Genomic DNA, 19,375 nt, shown 5'->3' on the forward strand with positions numbered 1-19,375 from the left:
TCTGCGTTTTTACAGATGGAGCGAATGCAATTTGACCTCTTGTTGGGTCACTATACATATGATGCCTTGAGAAGGCTTCAGGAGAAAAAACTCTCATTTTCGTAATTAATCTGATGTAAAGGCCACCTTCTGTCTCTGACTCCTGCTGTCAAACATTCTCCTGACAACTGCTCCTAGATGACGCTTTAGTTGGGTGACATTGTTGACATGTCTTAACGCTTGGTCACTCTTACTTTGTTCAAGCTGCCTCTTAATCTTCCAATAACTCTTACAATGGATATGGGAATGCTAAATTGAGGATATTTTATATTGGGGGAGTATTTTCTTTTTCTTTTTTAAAGCTTTATATTTGTTTCTGTGTAGGGGTGTGTGTGTGTGTGTGTGTGTGTGTGTGTGTGTGTGTGTGTGTGTGTGTGTGTTGCGCCTGCTGGTGCTTACAGAGGCCAGAGTGGCCATCAGATGGATGCCTTGGAACAAAAGTCACAGATAACTGTGAGCTGTGTGATGTGGATGCTGGGAACTGAACTCAAGTCCTCTATAAGAGCAGTACAGGCTCTTAACCACTGACCCATTTCTCTAGCCCCCGGAGGGTGGTATTTTCTAATCACTTACTTTAACTCTCAAACAAATGAGACAGAGACTTATATGATTTAATAATAAAGCATCTTAATGAAGCACATATCCATTTATACTAATCCTCTATGCTAGTCTTTCTATTTCCCAGCCATGTTCTCTGATTTACTAGCCATATCGGACTTGTCTGGGTTGTTTCTGCATCATCAGAACAATTCTTAATCACCACATCCTCTCTGTGCCTCTTCTTCCTTCCTCTCCCTTTCTCATAGTCCCTACCTGAGACTAGGAACAGTAGCTCTGCCTACCTGTCTTCTGCCCAGATACAAGCTATCCAGCATCTTTATTAACCAATCAGAGATAACTGGAGAGCAAAGTTTACACACCATTGATCAAGGTATGTGACAGCGCTTTTGTCTGGACTGCAACCAGATCTAGGGCCCAGAATTCAGCATTTGAACACAAAAAGCAACTCCAGACCAACCCCTAACATTCCCCCCTGTATTTTCTGTGGGAAGGACTGTAAGCTTTGTCACAGGTGAAAGCAGTCTTGGCAGGCTTTACTCTTGGACACACCATGGATACTCCCTGAGATTAACCTTGAGATAGACTGGGTGGAGCCATCCTGGGCCTGGAATTCAGGAAGCAGACCAGGGACTCCACCTGGACTATTGTGTTTCTAATCTGCCCTCAATGGGAGGAAGAGACCGGCATTCACACATGAGGCAGGCAGGCGGAGAGGAGAGAGCAGCAGCAGCTTGAGTGCACCTGGATCGGAAGGAGGATCAGTGAACAGGCTGGACCAGCATGCAGGCCAGAGAGACACCTAGGGACCCGTCTTGTGGACGGATACAGGAAGGTTCACAATTTTTTCCCTTTAACCTTTTTCCCCTCTTGTGTAAGTTAGTTGGGTTGTATAATAAAGTTTAATTGTTAAAAAAACAGAGCCTACAATTTTCTAAATAAAAAGGCTCTTTCTCTTACAATAATAAACTACATACAATAAGAACAATTATGAAAAAGTTATGAAAACTATCATGTAAACATTACATTTATGATGTTCAGTCCACTTATATTTGACAACTTAGGAGAAAGTATCCTGCTACCTATCCTAACTTGGTGAGTTCTGAGTTCTGTACTCAAATCATTTCCTATCATAGCTTTTATCAACCTAAAAATATACTTAGACCTAACAATACCTAGGTAAAACATTTTCTTAAATCCTAAACAACATAAGTTTAACTGTGAGTTTAATTACGACTATCTAGTCTTCAACCATATCAGAGACTTGAGAAGGATAAATATTACCCAAGTAAAGAGGAAGGGCAGAGCCAGCAGCTTTCAGATTATAGAAATGACAGAGACAATTGACTGTCTGGACTGTCACCCACATTTTCTTTTTTTTTTTCAATGAAATGATTTTTAATGATAATCTGCTATACTCATAGATAAGCACCTAGCCTAATATTAATCAGAGAGGCTTCCTTTGGCAGCTTATGGGAGCAGATGCAGAGACCCACAGCAAAACATTAGGTAGAAAGAGCCAAAATTGGAGATTTCAGTTGGGTCCCTCCCCTTGCAGCCCCAGAAACCCTGCAGAAGAGGGAGAGGAGGAATTGTGGGAGCCAGAGGGGTTGAGGACACAAGGAGAACACGCCCACAGAATCAGCTAAGCAGGGCTCACGGAGACTGAAACAATGATCACGGAGCCTACACTATGTCCTCTGCATATATATCATGGTTGTTAGCTTGTTACCCACATTTTCTCTGCAACATTGGGCATCATTGTCAGCCTTCTGACCCAGTATATGACAGATATTTTTTGTGAAGCAGAAATTTTCTTGACAATCAACTTCTTTTATGTCTGGCTTTGGACAGTATGCTGTCTGTAGTTGAAGCAAGAACAGTTTCATGTCCAGTAGCTAGCTTGTCACATTTGAAGCAAACTCCATAAGGAGGTTCTTCTATGTTCATCATCTTTTTTAAAGTAAGTGTGGGGTCCTGCCAGAAACTGACATGTGTCACTGTCAAAAGATCCCCTTATTTTAAAAAAATCTTTAAATGCCAAATTCTGTGGATCTCTAAGATTTCTGAAGACCACCTATCTATCTATATTATATCTGAATAGGAAAATGTTGCTCAATTTTAGCTACTATTTGTTCAACCTAGGAAACATATTTCTGTAATTATCTAAACTAGTATCTCTAACATGACCATAAGTTTGATTGACTGATTGCTAACTTGCATTACTTATTATCCTAAACAGTTTGTAATAGTGGCTTTCAAAAGACTAGAACTTCACATTGCATTTTCAAATGAGTTACACAGGTACAATGCCTTATACAAGAGTTGAAACATATGTGTGTGTGTCGAAAATAACTTTAAATTTATATCACTATACAATAATTTAAATTAATATAAAAATATTTGAAACTAGTAGTTATTTTTAAGTTAGTTAAGTGTAAGTTACTATTATTCCTATATCTCCCCTGTTTTCTTTTCCTCCCTATTCCCCCCTTTCCCTTTAACATTAGATAAGAGAGAAAGAAAGATAGAGACATGAAAACAAAAGAGAGAAACTCCAGAGTCTAAGCTTATAGACTGTTTTCTCCCTGACCATTTAACTGTTTGCCATCAACTTCCTCATCTCCCGCAGAATGACCAAACATCACCCACTACTTTTTGGGAAATAGGGCACCATTCTCTTAAATTTGCTTTCTTTTGTTTTGGGGTGAGGTTTTTTTTTTTTGGTGGAGGGCCCAAGGAAATTAGGGTACTGGCCAGTTTTAAGAAGGCTAGCTGCACCGGATGGTGACATGCACCTTTAGTCCCAGCACTCAGGAGGCAGAGGCAGTCCAGGACAGCCAAGGCTACACGAGAGAAATCTTGTCTTAAAAAACAAACAAACAAACACAAATGGCTAGCTGTAGCATTTGTTGTCCACCACATCACTGTGGCTGCTGCGATGTGAGCCTCCCTGCCCCTGGGGACCATTGGCCAGATATTGGTCCACAGGGGCAAATGGAGCAGGGGCCACAGGTAGGGAGGTCAGATGGAGGAAATGGTGGCAATGCAGGATTAGCTTTGGGGAGGCAGATCAATATTATTTGGGTGAAGGATGGTTATACAGAACGTTGGGGAGGGGGTAGGAATATCCAGCGGGGGCAAAGATCATTGGCTGAAGGACTAAAGTATTGGGATATCTCATTAACATAGAGAGGCATTCCAGGGATCCCAGATGCTTGCTGAATGGGTTTTTATGGGGAGAAAGGGAATTGGACCTGTAATTTCCTTAAGGGCTAAGTGACATTCCTCGGGTAGAGGATGTGAGGTCTGGTTTCCTCCCATGTTGGCTATTTCACAGCAGGGAAAGCCTTCCCTGACAGACTCCCTTTGTTAACTTTGCATACTTTGTAAACTTGGTAGACATTGCAGGAAAGAGGAGCTCAGTAGGCAGGCTGGGCAGCTTCAAGCTTTGTATATGGACTCCCCCTACATCTTTCCCTGGGTGCCCTCTTTTTAGCTGTTTAGCTCCCCTGGGTGCCATACCCTGTGGTCCCTGGAAGGGGTGTCCTTCAGGCCTCTCCACACCTCCAGACAGCGGCACCTCAGGACTCTAGAGTGGCCAAGGGTAAATCTCCACAGCCCTGAGACCTGAGATCAGATGCCTGGGGACACTGAGACGCTGAAGCCATGGAGAAAGCAACAGCACCTGATGCCCCAGTTGCAGCTGCTGTTTCCCACAATCCTCAGTCTAGAAATCTCTGCCCTAGAAAGCTCTGCCCCCTAAAAACTCGTATATAAAGGTTGTGTTTGCTCAGTTTTCTGCTGTCTTCTTCTGAGAGCAGAGGCAGCCACTCCTAGATTCATCCGTCCAATAAATCTCTTTTAAGAGATTTGCTGCCTGGCGTGACACTCTCATCAGAAGAATCCAAGAAGCTCAGAAAAGAAGAAGCAAAGGAGCAGGGGAAACAGGCTTCTAAGCTCCTCAGTTCAGCAGGGGTTAGGAGAGCTCTCCAGTAATGGCTGGAGAAGGAAGTGGGGCTGAGGCTCCTGAGCTCCTCAGCTCAGCAGGGGATGCCCTCCCCTGGGAACTGCAGTGTCTCTGCAGAGGATGCCTCCTCTCAGAGCTGCATGGCTCCTGGGCTCCCATGTCTCAGGATAGCCTTCCCTTTCCTGGACACCTTCCTACCCGAGCAGGAAGGCCAACACCCCAGAAAGAGAAGAGGAAGCCTCAATGACCAAGGGAGTTCCTCCGTTTTTCACCGAGCTCAGAGCTTTCTGGTAATGGAGGACTTTGGCCTTAGCAACAGGGTTTCCTGACACTGGAACAAGACTCAGAATCTCAGCATCCTTTAGAATGAATCCTGTCAGGCCTGCTCCAACTTCATTAGTGTCTGGCCGTTTTGTTTGGTAAACATATAAACTTTCACAGATAATATACATTTTTGTATAAACACATGTATGCAATGTGCAGTGTGCCCAATTTAGCTTAAAATTATTCTCTGCTCTTTGTTTGAACAGGTGAAAGGCATCTGTCTTTTTTCATAAGCCAGTTTAGACTGTATGACCAAACTGTAATACAAATTTCATCTGTGCCATTTGAAAGGATGCCATGATAAATCCTGAGGAGTCTGTAGCCAACAAAATGTATTGGCTATGCAGAGATATTTTCTCATGTCTCAGCCAGTCTCAGAGTTGTTCCCATGTAGGAGGATCAGCAATATATGTTACCTGTTTTGTTGGTTTCTTGATTTATTTCTTCCTGTCTGTATCCAAGATCTTCAGGAGGTCTTCCCTGGCCATATCTGATTTTTATTAATGTGGATGGGACCCATAGTTTCCCTTTTCCTGTTGGAACACACACAACGCTCCTTCCCCAACATAACACACTTCCTTCCCTCCATCTGGAAGTTAAGACATCCTTAATACATACAGGTTGATTTAGTTCAGCAGTTTTTTCCATAATCCAACGTCTCTCAGCAGCTATAGGGTTTTTGCATATTAGCATTTAAAAAATTTAAAGTTAAGAAACCACTATGTAATCTATCTCTGAGAGGTTTTGTTACCCATTTCTGTTTGTTAAGCATCTCTTTTAAAAAATGATTAGATCTCTCTACAACTGCTTGTTCTGTATGATTGTGTGGCATACCTGTAAATGCTTTTTAAAAAGATTTATTATGTATACAGTGGTCTGTACTGCATGTGAGCCAGCAGACCAGAGGAGGGCACCAGATCTCATTATAAATGGTTATGAGCCACTATGTAGTTGCTGGGAATTGAACTGAGGACCTTTGGAAGAAAGCCAGTGCTCTTAACCTCTGAGCAATCTCTCCAACCCCCCATAACATGCTTTACATTATAATATGTAAAAATAAAATGTTGGTTCATTTTATTAGAGAGCTATGGGGGAGCATTGGCAGTCTTAATTTCTAAGGTATTCCCATAATTGTCATAATGTCAAATAACTGGGTAATTATATAATCATCTTCTTAAGAATTAAGGCAAGGGCCCACTGAAATCCTGAATATGTGTCTATAGTATGGTGCACCTATGTAAGTTTACCAAATTCTGCAAAGTGAAACACATTCATTGACAAATTTCTTTTCTTTGGGTGACTTTAAGGTTACTTCCTGAAGGATTAGATTTTGGTTATATAAAAAACAAGCAACACATTTCCATATACATTCCTTGGTCTGTTGCCAAGTGATAGAAAATCTTTATTCAAACCTTCACTGTTAGCTTGGTGTTTCTTATGAAATTCTGATGCTTCTAGCACATGTCCTATTAGTAGCTGATTAATTTCACCATTACTTTATGCTAGAGGGTCAGGTAGACCCCTGTGGGATCTTAAATGTGTTCTATATAAGGGATGATTTCTATTTCTGATCACTTGTTGTAATTGAATAAACAGTGAGGTTAATTCTGAATCATCCTGAATAAGTCCAGCAGTTTATATATGTAAAACAACTCTTTCTGTATATTGAGAGTCAGTAACTATATTGAGACATTCTGGAAAATCCAATAACACCATAAGAATGGCATACCACTCTGATTTTTGGACTGAATTATAAGGATTCTGAGCCACTTTACCTGTTTTTTCTGACTTATAACCTGCCTTTCCTGATTTATTTGTGTCAGCATTAATGTAGTGGCTCCAGAAATTGGTATCTCTTTTTACCATATGAGGGAGAATCCAATTAGGTCTTTTTATAAACTGAAGTCTCTTGTTTGCGTGGGGGAGGGGGGGTATTTGTCAATTTCTCAAAAAAAAATTACTGCAAGCTCTTTGCCAATGTTCATTTTCTGCCTTTACTGAAGCAGTCTCAGCATTAGTAAAATGTACCATAATTTCTGCTGGCTCTATTCCTGTTAATTGATGAAATTTCATTTTTCCTTTGCAAATCACTTCAGAAAGCTTTTATATATAGGTTTTTAAAAGTTTTTACTTTGTGTGCTAAAAATATCCTTCTAGGATATAATCTTCTCTCTTCATAAGCATTCCAGTGGGAGAATGAGGTGAAGGCAATATAACTAATACATAAGCCATCTTTGGATCCAAATGATCTATGTGCGCTTTCTGTAATTTCTTTTCTATCAGAGTGACTTCTTTTTCAGCATCAATTGATAATTTTCTTGGATAACTTAAGTCCTTACCACCTTGTAAAGTTTGAAATAAATTACTCTTGAGTATTAATCTAATTGTGGGGCTTTGCCAATTAATGTCTCCTATTAGCTTTTGAAAATAACTAAGAGTTCTTAATTGGTCTCTCTTGATTCATACTTTTTGTAGTCAAATTTCCTTCAGACTTATCTTAGATCCTAGATAATTAATAGAGTCTCCTCTTTGTATTTTTTTTTTCAGGAGCAATTTGTAATCTCCAACAAGCAAAATTTTATTTCCTCAAGCATATTTTCTAAGATATCTATTTGAATTGCCAGCAAAATATCATCTATTAATAGTAAATTATGGATTGAGGACATTGCTTACAAATTATTTCTAAGGGCTGTTATAGAAAATATTGACACAAGGTAGGACTCTTCAACATGCCTGTGGCAAGACCTTCTACTGATGTCTCTTAGTTAGTTTTTCATGGTTAAGTGTGGGCCTGGTGAAAGCAAATCTTTCTCTGTCTTGTTTCTCAAGGGGTATTGAGAAGAAATCTTTTAAATCAATCGGTATGATAGGCCATGCCTTAGGTAACGAGGAAGGCAAGGGGATTCCAGGCTTGCAAAGAGCCTATTGGCTGAATGATTTTATTGGTTGCTCTCAGATCTGTCAACATCCTCCATTTTCCAGATTTCTTTTTAATGACAAACATAGGAGAATTCCAAGGGCTGCTGGACTCTTCTATATGTTGAGCTTCCAGCTTCTCTTGGACCAGCTGTGTTAGCACCTGTAATGTTTCTTTTGTCATAAACCATTATTCAATCCAAACAGGTTGGTCGGTCAACCACCTAAGCAGTAAGGCAGTTGGTGTTTCATCAGCAGTGGCTCCCACAAATAAAGTTTACGAGTCAACCTCTGCTGTGTTCTGCTTATGAACAACCTGGGCAGTCTGTAGCTGTCTTTGGTCACATGTTTTGATTTCTTTATCAAGAACATCACCTATTTGATGGCTTGTCCCTAAAGTTGAAGGGATGTGACTCTGTGTTTTCCATTGTTGTAACAGATATCTTCCTCATATGGCTGTGTTAGTCATATATGGCCCTGCTCTTCCTATTTGACCTTCTGGATCTGTGTATTTAAGCCATTATTATGTTGTTTTACCTGGGATAAAGTTCCAACTGCTTGAAATTGGCTACCTACATCCTGAAGAGGCCAATCTGGAGGCCAAGATTTTGGTGAGATTACAGTTACATCTGCCCCACTGTCTAGCATTCCTTTAATTTCAATATTATTTATTAATACCTTTAGTTTTGGCCTCTGATAATCTAGAGAAATTTTCCAAAGCACTTGTTTCTTGAACCCTACTAGGTTTTTTTATTTATCTATAGACATTGCTGTGATTTTGATGTCTGGGTTTTAATGCCTATCTCCAGAGCAGTGGTATTTAATTGTTTTGCCTGATTTGAATGTGGTATTGGGGCCTGCAAAAGGCCCCCAATGGGCATTTTTTGATTAAAAAGTTACCCCACTTGTCTGTTGTTGATCTACATTCATTAGTCCAGTGTCAGCCTTTGCCACGCCTTCTGCATATTCCAGTAGGCACAGGCTCTCTTTGGGAATTAGTTTGGTTTTCCTTGCAATTTTTTTTAAATGGCCTTGGCACCACAATTAATACATTTGAGAGTTTGGATTTTCTCAAAACCTTTAGACATTGCTTCTCCTATTAAAGTCATATCATGTAAATGAGATCTAATATCAGCTATATTTTTAATCTGTTCATCTAATAGATACTGATCTTGCCCTTAACCGTCTGACCATCTCTTTGCATTCAATGTTAGCATTTTCAAAAGTCAAAGACTCAATTTAGTCCTTTCCTAGTTAGTGAATCTGATACCTTTCTATCTACAGCTGAAGTCAATGTTTGTAAGAATTCAGCAAATATTCCTTTTGGACCTTGCATAATCTGAGTAAATAGTTCCTGTCTTTTTCCTGTTTCTTCAGCCTTGTTCCAAGCATTTAAAGCTGCCATAATGCCAGTTTCTTCATTATATATGACTTGCATCTGTACTTCAGCATATTCACCTTCACCTAGCAGCTGATCTTTAGAAATATTGATCCCTCTGGCCTGGTTTCTCTGTTCCATCTCCCTAGCCTCTACTCCATCACGAACACCATTGTAACTGTGGACCAGGTTCTAATATTGCTCTTGTCATATCTTTCAAGTCCTGGGGAGTTATCCTATTGCCCAAGATTGCCCAAAAAATATTTGTTTTATGAATGCAGAGTGTATTCCAAAACACATGACACTTTCTTTAATTTTTTTCAAATCCAGCACATCCACAGGGTGCACTCATAATCTTCATCAATCTGTGGGTGTCTAGCATCTGCTGGCATTTGTTGTACACTAATTGGATAAGCTAAGGTTGTTTTTTTAAACAACCTTTGGTTTGTAGGGACTGGAGTTGTATTAAAACTTGACAATCATTCTAATAATTCCTCTTTAGCCTGTAACCTTAATTTGACGTATGCTCCTTGCCCTAACTGTGATCTTGTTTTTTTCTAGTCTGGGAGATTCCTCCACACAAGGCACTCAGGTCTTGGAAACTCCTAGACGTTAGATTTAGCCAATGAGGTTAGATTTAGCCAATGAGGTTAAAGGTTAGAGAGCGCTTCTTCGTCTAGAGAGTCTGAATGCAAGTGCACCTGTTTGCGGTTTTTCCCACGTAAAAGTGACCCTGGAAACTCCCTGGGCTTGCAGATCCAGCTCCCAAAACTGCCTGTGTCCCTTGCTGTCTAGTCCTGAAAAATGCAAGGTGAGCAAAACTGCTTCCGTTTGACTTGCATTGCTGAGTCCTCATTATTTGCGAGACCCAAGACCCTACATTTTGGGGGCTTATCCCGGATTGTGCTATATGAGGAAGGGGCGTGTGACATTTGCGGTTTTTATTCTATCTTTTTGCCTGGAACCAATGGGTTAAGTTTCTCTGTGTTTCTTGGAGGTTTAGACAACTTGGAGCTTGAAAGAGAAAAGGCAGGCAGGTGATTGGTCTCAGAGCCCAGAGAAGCCGAAGGACTCTTCAGCTCCCCCACTGACTGGGGGATTGTTCACACACGCACCTTTGGTACTGCTCAGGACCAACTGCAGAAGCGAGCAGACCCTTGGCACAGCGCTCTTCTCTCTGTCTCGCCGGGTTTCTCGTCCTGTCAGTTTCATTTTCTTGCTGTGGTCCTTAGTGTCGGTTTTTGTCTTTTTTTTTTTTCCCACCTTAGAACTAACTCTCAGCACGAGCCCATCTTGTTCCCACCCCTTGAACCCCTTAGAGTTTGTTCTTTCTTGTTTTAAGGACTTTCAGGATGCCTTTCGAGTCAAGACTGGAAAATTGAACATTCTGTTCACTCGGATAGCCCGGTTTCCAGGTTAGATGGCCATCAGACCTCCGGCTATTCCTCAAAGTTCAGAAGATAGTCAGCCACTAGGGACTGGCCTACATGCATGGACTTCCAAACGAACAGTGGACTTGGGAAAGGTAAAGTGTCTCAGTGCTTTATGGTTATTCCTGACTGCCTGTATACCTGCTCCTGGGGAGAGAGAGCTGCTAAGTAAAGATGAGAGCCCACGTTCATCCAAATAGCCACCCGGACCAGGTTCCCTACATTGTGGAACGGTGTTACCTCCTTGTCAACTCCCTCTCACCAAGGAGCAGCCTCAGAGTGATCAGCCTTCCTGAAGTGTTTCCTCCCTCTTCAAACCTAAAGGATGCTCTACTGCCTCTATATAATCCTGGATCCTCCCCCTGCCCCCCCTCACCACCCCCTGCTCCTCTGGCAACTCCCCCTACTGGGCTTCTCCCCTCTGAGTCTGTGCAGAGTTCCCAACTCGCCTCAGCACTCCCTTCTCCTCTCCAGCTTTTCTCCCAGCCCTTGGCCTCACCTAGAGGCCCCTCTTCCCCACCCCCTCCCTGTCTCCCAGTGGTTCAAGTCTCCTTCATACACACGCAGGAAAGTCCCATTTGTTGGCTGCAGTTGCTCCTCCCCTTCATGCCACCGGTGCTGAATGACTCTGGGAACACCTACCTCATTTACTTTCCTTTTTGCCACAAGCAATCTCTGTAACTGGGAACTACAAACCCTTCCTTCACCAAAAGCCCCAGGCTAATATAGCTCTTCTCTTTAGTCTTATCAGTTTCGTTTTGTCAGTAGAGAGAATACTGTCCTCTTTACTATCAATCTACTTGGTATGATTTGCAGCAGCGTTTTCTCCCACTGAGGAGATGGACTGGATCCAGCAAGAATGCCATAAGTTGGTCCCTGGCCAGGACATCTGACAGATGATGATGTTCACATCAATGAGGTGTTCCTAAGCACCCACTTAGCCTAGAGACCTGGGATCCTAATGTACCTGCAGGTAGGGACGTTGAAGGTCTATCACCAGGTACTAATGGGAACTTCTCGTAGAAGTTGCCAAATGCTCTACAAATTTGTCCAAAGTTAGGTCCTTCAGGGAAGGAATGAGTCACCAGGTACATTTTCAGAAAGATTGTTAGACCCACACAGGACCTATACACCCCTCGGCCCTGAGGCTCCAGAGAAACCGTATGACTGTTAAATGGCCTTTGCCAACTAAGCCACATAAGACATCAGAAGGAAATCCCAATGCACGGATGGGTTCAAAGGTAAGAACCTCTCCAAGTTGGTAGTAATTGCCACCAACGTTTACAACAACAGCAAAGCTCCTGAAGAGAGATAAGGCCTGGAAGATAAGGTTACAAATACTTTCTAGTTTTTGTAGATACTTTTCCAGGGTTGGCTGAGGCATTTCCTACCAAGACAGAGATAACATCAACAGTGGTAATGAAGATCATAGATGAACTCATCCCCAGGGTTACTGACATCTCCCCTCCCTTCAGCAAAACCTCACACTTACAAGCCAGGACACCTTGTCTGGGTCCGAAGGCACCAGCAGGACATCTCGAGTCCATTGTGGAAGGGACCCCATGCTGGGATCTTGACTGCCCTGTTAGCTGTCAAAGTCGATGGGATCATTCACACATCAATCCAATGCCAGACAGACAGACAGACAATCCAGACGCTCGATGGAGGGTGAAGCATCATCCGGAGGATTCACTAAGGATAAGAATCAAGGCCACCACCAGGCCTCCCTAATTAGACTCTATTTTTTTTTTACTAATGTTTCCCCCCTTAGCTAAAAGGGCTCTATGGAATGGCATCTCTTGGATGCATGCACTGACAAAGTCATTCTGGAAAGGACATCCTCCCAACCCCACACCACAACCCTTACCTTCCGAGTTGATTTGGTTGACCTCTGGCCTACCATTGCTAAGGACCTTTTGGGGCAGAACTGAGTGCTCATTGATCCTTTGGGCCTTGGAACAATCACCTATTACCTCTGCCCAGTGAGTTAGGAGGGTGCTTCATGCAGCGGAAAATGGGAAGTTTTACTGTGCCTATTGGGGTTGCGAGTCTTGGACCTCAGGCACATGGGCCACCACAAGGCCTGACCCTGACCTATCAGTCACTTTCACCCAAATTCGCCTCTATGGTTCAAACTGTTGTCATCTTATGACCTTAACCATGAAAAGCTTGAACCTATATGACTCCCACTTTTGGAATTTGGGGAAAACATGGAGTCTCAGAGCACATATATTAGGGTATGACACAGGGAAGTCTTTTACCATCCAATGCTTGGACATCTCCGACTTTCAATGATCAGGCTTTCCCCCTTGGATCTCTGACAGGAAACCTGCTACCCACCATAGGACCTAGACACCCTCCTACTCCTGGAAGTGAGCCCTGGCTAAGCCCATGTCCAGCCCCCTCAGAGAAAAGTGAAAGCTCATAGGTTCCTCCTCAGTCTCCCTGTTGCTGTATATGGTAGAAGCTGTCATTACTCTTTTAAATGATATACAACCCCAGACTTGACAACTGATTGTTGGCTTTGCTTAGATCCTAAACCTCATACTATGGAGGAATTGCTACCATAGACCCTAACATAGACCATCGAAGATGTTATTGGAAATGCAACTTGCATGTGTTGTCATGGTTACTCATTAGGAAGTCCCTGCTACTCCCAGGTTTGCCACAGTCCTAACACCCATGTAATCCAGACCTCGTCAAACTCCATCGCTCTGGATTCTGATCACTTGCTGGCAGCCCCTACAGGCACCTGTGGACATCAGGTGTCACTCCATGCCTCTTTACCGCTTACTTCATAAGGGAGGATAGGTCTGAACTCTGTGTTGATACATGTGGTGCCCTGCTGACTGTATTATCAAGGGATAGCACCTCTGTCTGCCACCCCCCGCCCCCCATCTTTCCCAGCCTCTTTTATGTCTTTTTGTCCCCTGACTGTTTGAGTTTTCTCAAGCCCTATGCTTGGATTTTTGTCTAAGTTTGGATTCTTGCCTAACATGTTGGACATCAGATGAAGAATAGTTTATATTTGGGGAGAGCTTTCCTAATCACCCACTCTAATTTCCAAATAAATGAAACAGAAATGTATATGATTTATTAATAAGCTTTAAGCATCAATAACTGGGCAGATATCCATTTATACTAATTCTCTATGCCAGCCACATGTCCTAATTTACTTACCAAATAGTCCTGTCTGAGCTGTTTCTGCTCCATGATGCTAGTTTTTAATCACTACATCCTTTCTCCGCCTCTTCTTCCTTCTTCTCCCTCTCTTATGGTCCCTACCTGAGACCCTGAGACTGGGAGCCGAAGCTCCACCTGCTTTTATTCTGCTCAGCTACAGGTTGTTCAGCTTCTTTATTAACCAATCAGATAATTGGGGAGCAGAGTTTATATAACATTGATCAATGTATGTGACAATGACCTCGTCTGGACTGCAATCAGATCTCCGGGCCCAGGATTCAGCATTTGAATGCACAGAGCACCAGACCAACTCCCAACAGCTAAGATTTGCCAGTGGAATTCCTTGGCTTCTAGACATAGTCTTCTTCCCCTGTAATTTCTACTACCAACCCTGTTCTACTTTACAATCATGATAAATTACTGATTGTTGGTTTTAGTTACATGGAGAGCACATGGTGAGGGGACAGCATAGAATTTTTCTAGTATTTCTTAGAAGAACTATTCTTTACTTGGATATGAGAGCATTGCATCATGGGATGGAAAACAAGAGCTTGTGGATAAAACAAAAACAAAAGAGCCCAACAACTTCTATATTGTGGTTCTTAGCTAAGTATTCCAGCTAGGGAAAAAGCCCTAGGTGTTAGCGGATGTCTCACAGAGTCTATCATAACTGTGGGCATCTTCCTGGCCTCATGTGACAACATAAGAAAATGATAAGTACTTCATTCTGCCGCCACTGTATCACCTTTGCATCTTTCTGTAGTAATGAAACGGTCCCTCCAGATCTTTCTCAAATACTGCTTCTTAGTCAGAAGCAGTATTTGAAGAGGCCCCACAGCCCTTAGAGCAGGTTGTCCCCACATGGGTAGCAGTGCCAGAAAAAAACATGGCAGGTAAAGAAGGCCAGTTGTTTTGATAATTTTTCTTTCTGTGGTGACACAATTCCAGCACAATCCATCAGTCTCTGGGCAGCAGGCAAGGCCCGGGCATGATGCTACCATAGGGACTTAGTGTTGGAGTCTGTTGTTAGTGAAGATGGGTAGGTACCAGTGGTAGCAGCAACATCAGCCTTGGTGAAGGGAAGTAAGTCTGTCTTCTAGAGCCATATGTAGCAGACATGCTTCCCCCTGGTCCATATGCTCATGAACTAATTGTAGAAGCTCCAGGGTAGTTAAGGGATAGAGCTAACTGATGTCTGCAGGAGGAGCCAGGTCCAATGGCCTACTTGATTACTGAAATTCTCAATTTTCTGAAAGGCAAAAATGGCCTCTGTCCGAGAAAACATAAGAATTTTTAAGCCTGTTAACTTCTGAGTTCTGTGTGTGCATTCATGCACGTGCACACACACACACACACACACACACACACACACACACACACACACGGGGAGAGAGAGAGAGAGAGAGAGAGAGAGAGAGAGAGAGAGAGAGAGAGAGAGAGAGAGAGAGGAGAAAAAAGAAAGAGAAGCCAGGTGCGTATTTGTGTACTTAGAGAGGGAAAACGCAGGGAAGGTCCCACCGCCACCATACAAAGCAAGCATAATTGGCATTGATTCCCAGTTTTAAAGATGTACAAAGTGCAATGGAGGAGTATGTGTCTTGTGGAACCTTCATCTCCGTGCTGTGACAGAACGGAGAAACACACAAAGCCATGTCCTTGAGGTGGATGGAGCGGAGAAGGTGAAGTGTTGACTGCTGGAAGGAAGGTGGAGCATGCTCTGCGGGGATGGGTGACCCCTGAACACTGAGTACAGCACAGGCATCAGAGTCAAACGAGTCAGAACACTTCAGGATGGGGCCAGCCGTGTCATTTCCCTTTTAGCCTTTTTTGTAGTACATCACCAGTGAGGTTTAGGGACACCTAACTGAGGATGGAATAACGCTGCATGAGAAATTGAAGTGTCATGCTGTCAGTCAGGTCAGAGGAGTGTTTTAAAACCACTCTAAGTTCCAGAGATCCTGCTTGGCCACCACAGTCTTTGTGCTGGAGACATTTTGTAGAGATAGGAAATTCTTCCTGCATTAAACACTCCCAAAGATTAAACAGGGGTTTTTACAGTCTAGCAAGTGTGGCTGCGTGATCTAAAGCAAGTCACAGAACTTGTCTAGACGTGAGTGATAGGAAATGTTCTCTGAACCTAATTCCAATTTTTTTTCAAGACAGGGTCTCTCTGTGTAGCCTTGGCTGTCCAATTTTCAGATTTGTATGTTCTCTGAGGATGCAACAGGGAGCGTTGACTATGATCAATATACGTGATAGGATGTTCTGAAAGAATTAACCAAATGTCAGGTTTTAAGGAGATTTAATTATAACACTGGCTCCCACTTAACTTCTAGAGTTGAGCATAACATGGGCTCCAGCAGGGGTCACTATAGTCACACTTAGCCCCAAATCTGGTGTCTTCTGTGTGTCTGCACTGTGTACCACAAGTCTGTCCTTTCTTTATTTTGACCAACTCTAATGAGATTCTCTCTGTTCCTGTATTTTCCTTAGAGACCACATGCTCTGTGAAAGGACTTGGGAAAACCCGTGGCTGTCTCGGCCTGTTGTTTCCTGACTGCAGTACCCTGGGAGAGGTAATTTCACTTGACAAGCAATGTTTGATCTTTTTTAACTTTAAAGAACAATGATAGGGATATTTCTCTTACATATAAAGACATAACCTCAATTTGAACTTGACACTTTTTCTTCTAAAATGTATCCCCAAAATGTATTAACTTCCCTTGGGACCCAGACAACATTATATCCTCCCTGAGAAATCTATGGTTCTGCAGTCGTGTTGCTCCCTTCTATGCCCATAGTAAATCTGCTGCATATATGAAGCCAGAAACAAAATAGGTCATATATCTAGGATGTGGATTCTGTGACTAATTTTGGCATTCTATTTTGGCTTTAAAAATACAGTGAGCAAACATACAGCATGAGTTAGTCAAGACAGTGTTTGTGATGCTGAAACATTACTCCCAGAGTTTACAGGCCTCCCACAATCTTGTATTAAGACAAACATTTCTGCCTTAAGTCTTAGGGTCTTTAAACTGATGGCTCGGTTTAAGGCTACTCAAAGGGATTCATTCTTCCCCAAATTATTTCCCAGAACCCCATATGTTACTCAAAACCTCTCAGTGGCTCTACTGCATCAGAAGAGCCAAGGAAATTAATTCCTGTACTACAAAGAGTAGCTCCCATTCCTTTGACCTGATGCATATGACATCATTTATGACACTACTTAGACCACTGTAATTCTCTTAAAGTAGTTTTCATTTTTATAATTTTATGTGTGTAGGTGTTTGTGGGAAAGATTAAGCTTTGTCACAGGTGGAAGCAATCTTGGCGGGCTTTACCCTTGGGGCACCCCATGAATACCTTGTGACAGACTGTTTGGAGCCTTCCTGGGCTTGGAATTCAGGAAGCCGACCTGGGAACCCCACCGTGGCTATTGTTTTCCTAACTGACCCTCGAAGGGAGAAAGAGACCGCCCTTTGCATGTGACTGGGAAGGTGGGGAGAAGAAAAACAACAAGTGGAGGTGAGGAGAGAGTGCACGGAGAGAGCAACCGGGCCAGACGAGCACGTGGGACAGAGAGACACCTAAGGACCTGTCCCGTGGAACGGATACCGGAAGGTTCACTCTTTTGTCCCTTTAACCTTTCTTTTCCTTCTTGTGTATGCTAGTTGGGTTGTATAATAAAGTTTAATTGTTAAGAAACAGAGCCAACAGGTGTTTTATATACATGCATATCTATAAATTTGTGTGCCTGTTGCCTGCAGAGGCCAAAAGGAGACATCAGACATCCTGAAATTTGAATTATTGATGGTTGTGAGCTGCCCAGTGCATGATGAGAATAGAAGTTGGGTTACTTGGATGAGCAGCCAGTAATTTTTGTTTGTTTCTTTGGTGTTTTTGTTTTGGGGGTTTTAAAAAATTATTTCATTTATTTATTTTTATATTTTTGGTTTTTCAAGACAGGGTTTATCTGTGTAGCCTTGGCTGTCCTGGCCTCACTTTGTAGACCAGGCTGGCCTTGAACTCACAACGATTCACCGGCCTCTGCCTCCCGAGTGCTGGGATTAAAGGCGTGCTGCAGCCAGCGTTTTTAACTACTGATGCATCTCTCCATCCCCCACAGAAGGTCTTCACAGGTGTAGGCTTTGACCTTTTTCAAACCTACCTTATTTGGGGTTCTTCAATGCTACCTCCCTTCCAACCCACCTACCCTAGATAGGAGATAAAAGGGGTTAACGGGAACAGGAAAAGTAGACCTTTTTAGACTCAGTTCCTTGGAGCGATTCCACTTTTCATTTTCAGGACTTCAGCTGATCCATTAAACAGCAAGCCAGCAGTTCAGCCACGGTGACTGCAACTGCAGGAGCTGAAATCAGGAGCGGACGCCGGAACCTGGACCCTTGAAGAGTTCTGTGGGGCGTTTCTTCCTAGGAGCATCCTGAAGCACAGCGATGGACAGCCAAACTATAGGAGGCAGTGCCAAAACTAAGAGGGCAAGCCTTTTACTTTGGGCTCATACACACAAGGTAGAGGTGTGTTAGCTGAAGAGATCTTCCGTGTGCGTTCTGTAGTGTCCTTCCCTAACCTCCCCTGCCATGAGGGCTTTTCTTACTGGAGGACTTACCATACTGTAACCTAAATGCCTGCACTTGCTCTTTTATAGACCTATTCTATTCTATAGGCTGCTAAAGGGCTAGACTCTGGCATAGATGTATTCCCAGCATCTAGCATGATGCCTGACACATAGTAGGTAGACTCTGGCATAGATATATTCCTAGCGTCTAGCACGATGCCTGACACATAGTAGGTAGACTCTGGTATAGATGTATTCCTAGCATCCTGACTATGGCAGCAACAGTAAAGGGAGATCTTGTAATAATGTGTAACATTTATGAAAAGGCTATGCTATTTTAACAGCACAGTTGCTACTATAGCCAAAAAAATGTCACCCAGGTACCCACACAGTAGTGAACTTCACTACCTGTCAATCAACATTCTGTTTAATATTTACAAGCACAGGAAATGCCTGTGAAAGGTCAATAACGTACTGACTTATAACGTGACTCCTTCAAAGCCATCTACAGGGGACAACTTGCCGATGTTGCCCATCTGCCCTCAAGGACATAAACAGAATTTCATTTAAAAGAGTGGGAAATTTGCTACAAAAATTTCAGTTTCACATGTATGATCATGCTTCAGAGAACATGTGACCTCACAGGAATCCCAACATTATGATATTGTGCTGATAATTCCAAGGAATGTGTTCAATTTGTATTGAAGTATATTATAAATGGATTGCTTTTCAAAGTATAAAAGTTTTCTCATGTTTTTTAAGAGGTCATTTTTTTTTAGCAAAATAGAATTTATACTTTTTATTTAATAGGGGACATAATGGCCTGAATAAAACTATTTTGAGAACAAAAGAAGCCATAATTTACATTAATGATTACAAAAGCTTAATTGATTTTATAAATTACAACTCAGATTTCTAGGTAACCTAGGTTTGCACCAAAATCTGCCTGTGATTGCTTTCTGTCCCGTCCAGCAGGACCAGTAATTACGGGGTCGCGAGGG

At 42.5% G+C, this 19,375-nt stretch overlaps 1 long non-coding RNA gene across 1 annotated transcript; it reads left to right on the top strand.

The window, feature by feature from the left end:
- The first annotated feature begins 10,597 nt into the window (after window positions 1-10,597).
- LOC311596072 lies at window positions 10,598-18,639 on the top strand. The gene is made up of 3 exons (XR_014778696.1): window positions 10,598-10,710; window positions 16,292-16,374; window positions 18,104-18,639. It is a non-coding gene; the product is annotated as an uncharacterized lncRNA (long non-coding RNA).
- Window positions 18,640-19,375: the final 736 nt, after the last annotated feature.

The sequence above is a fragment of the Acomys minous genome (assembly GCF_964271855.1).
Source record: "Acomys minous genome assembly, chromosome: 4".
In the NCBI taxonomy this organism is placed as follows: domain Eukaryota; kingdom Metazoa; phylum Chordata; class Mammalia; order Rodentia; family Muridae; genus Acomys; species Acomys minous.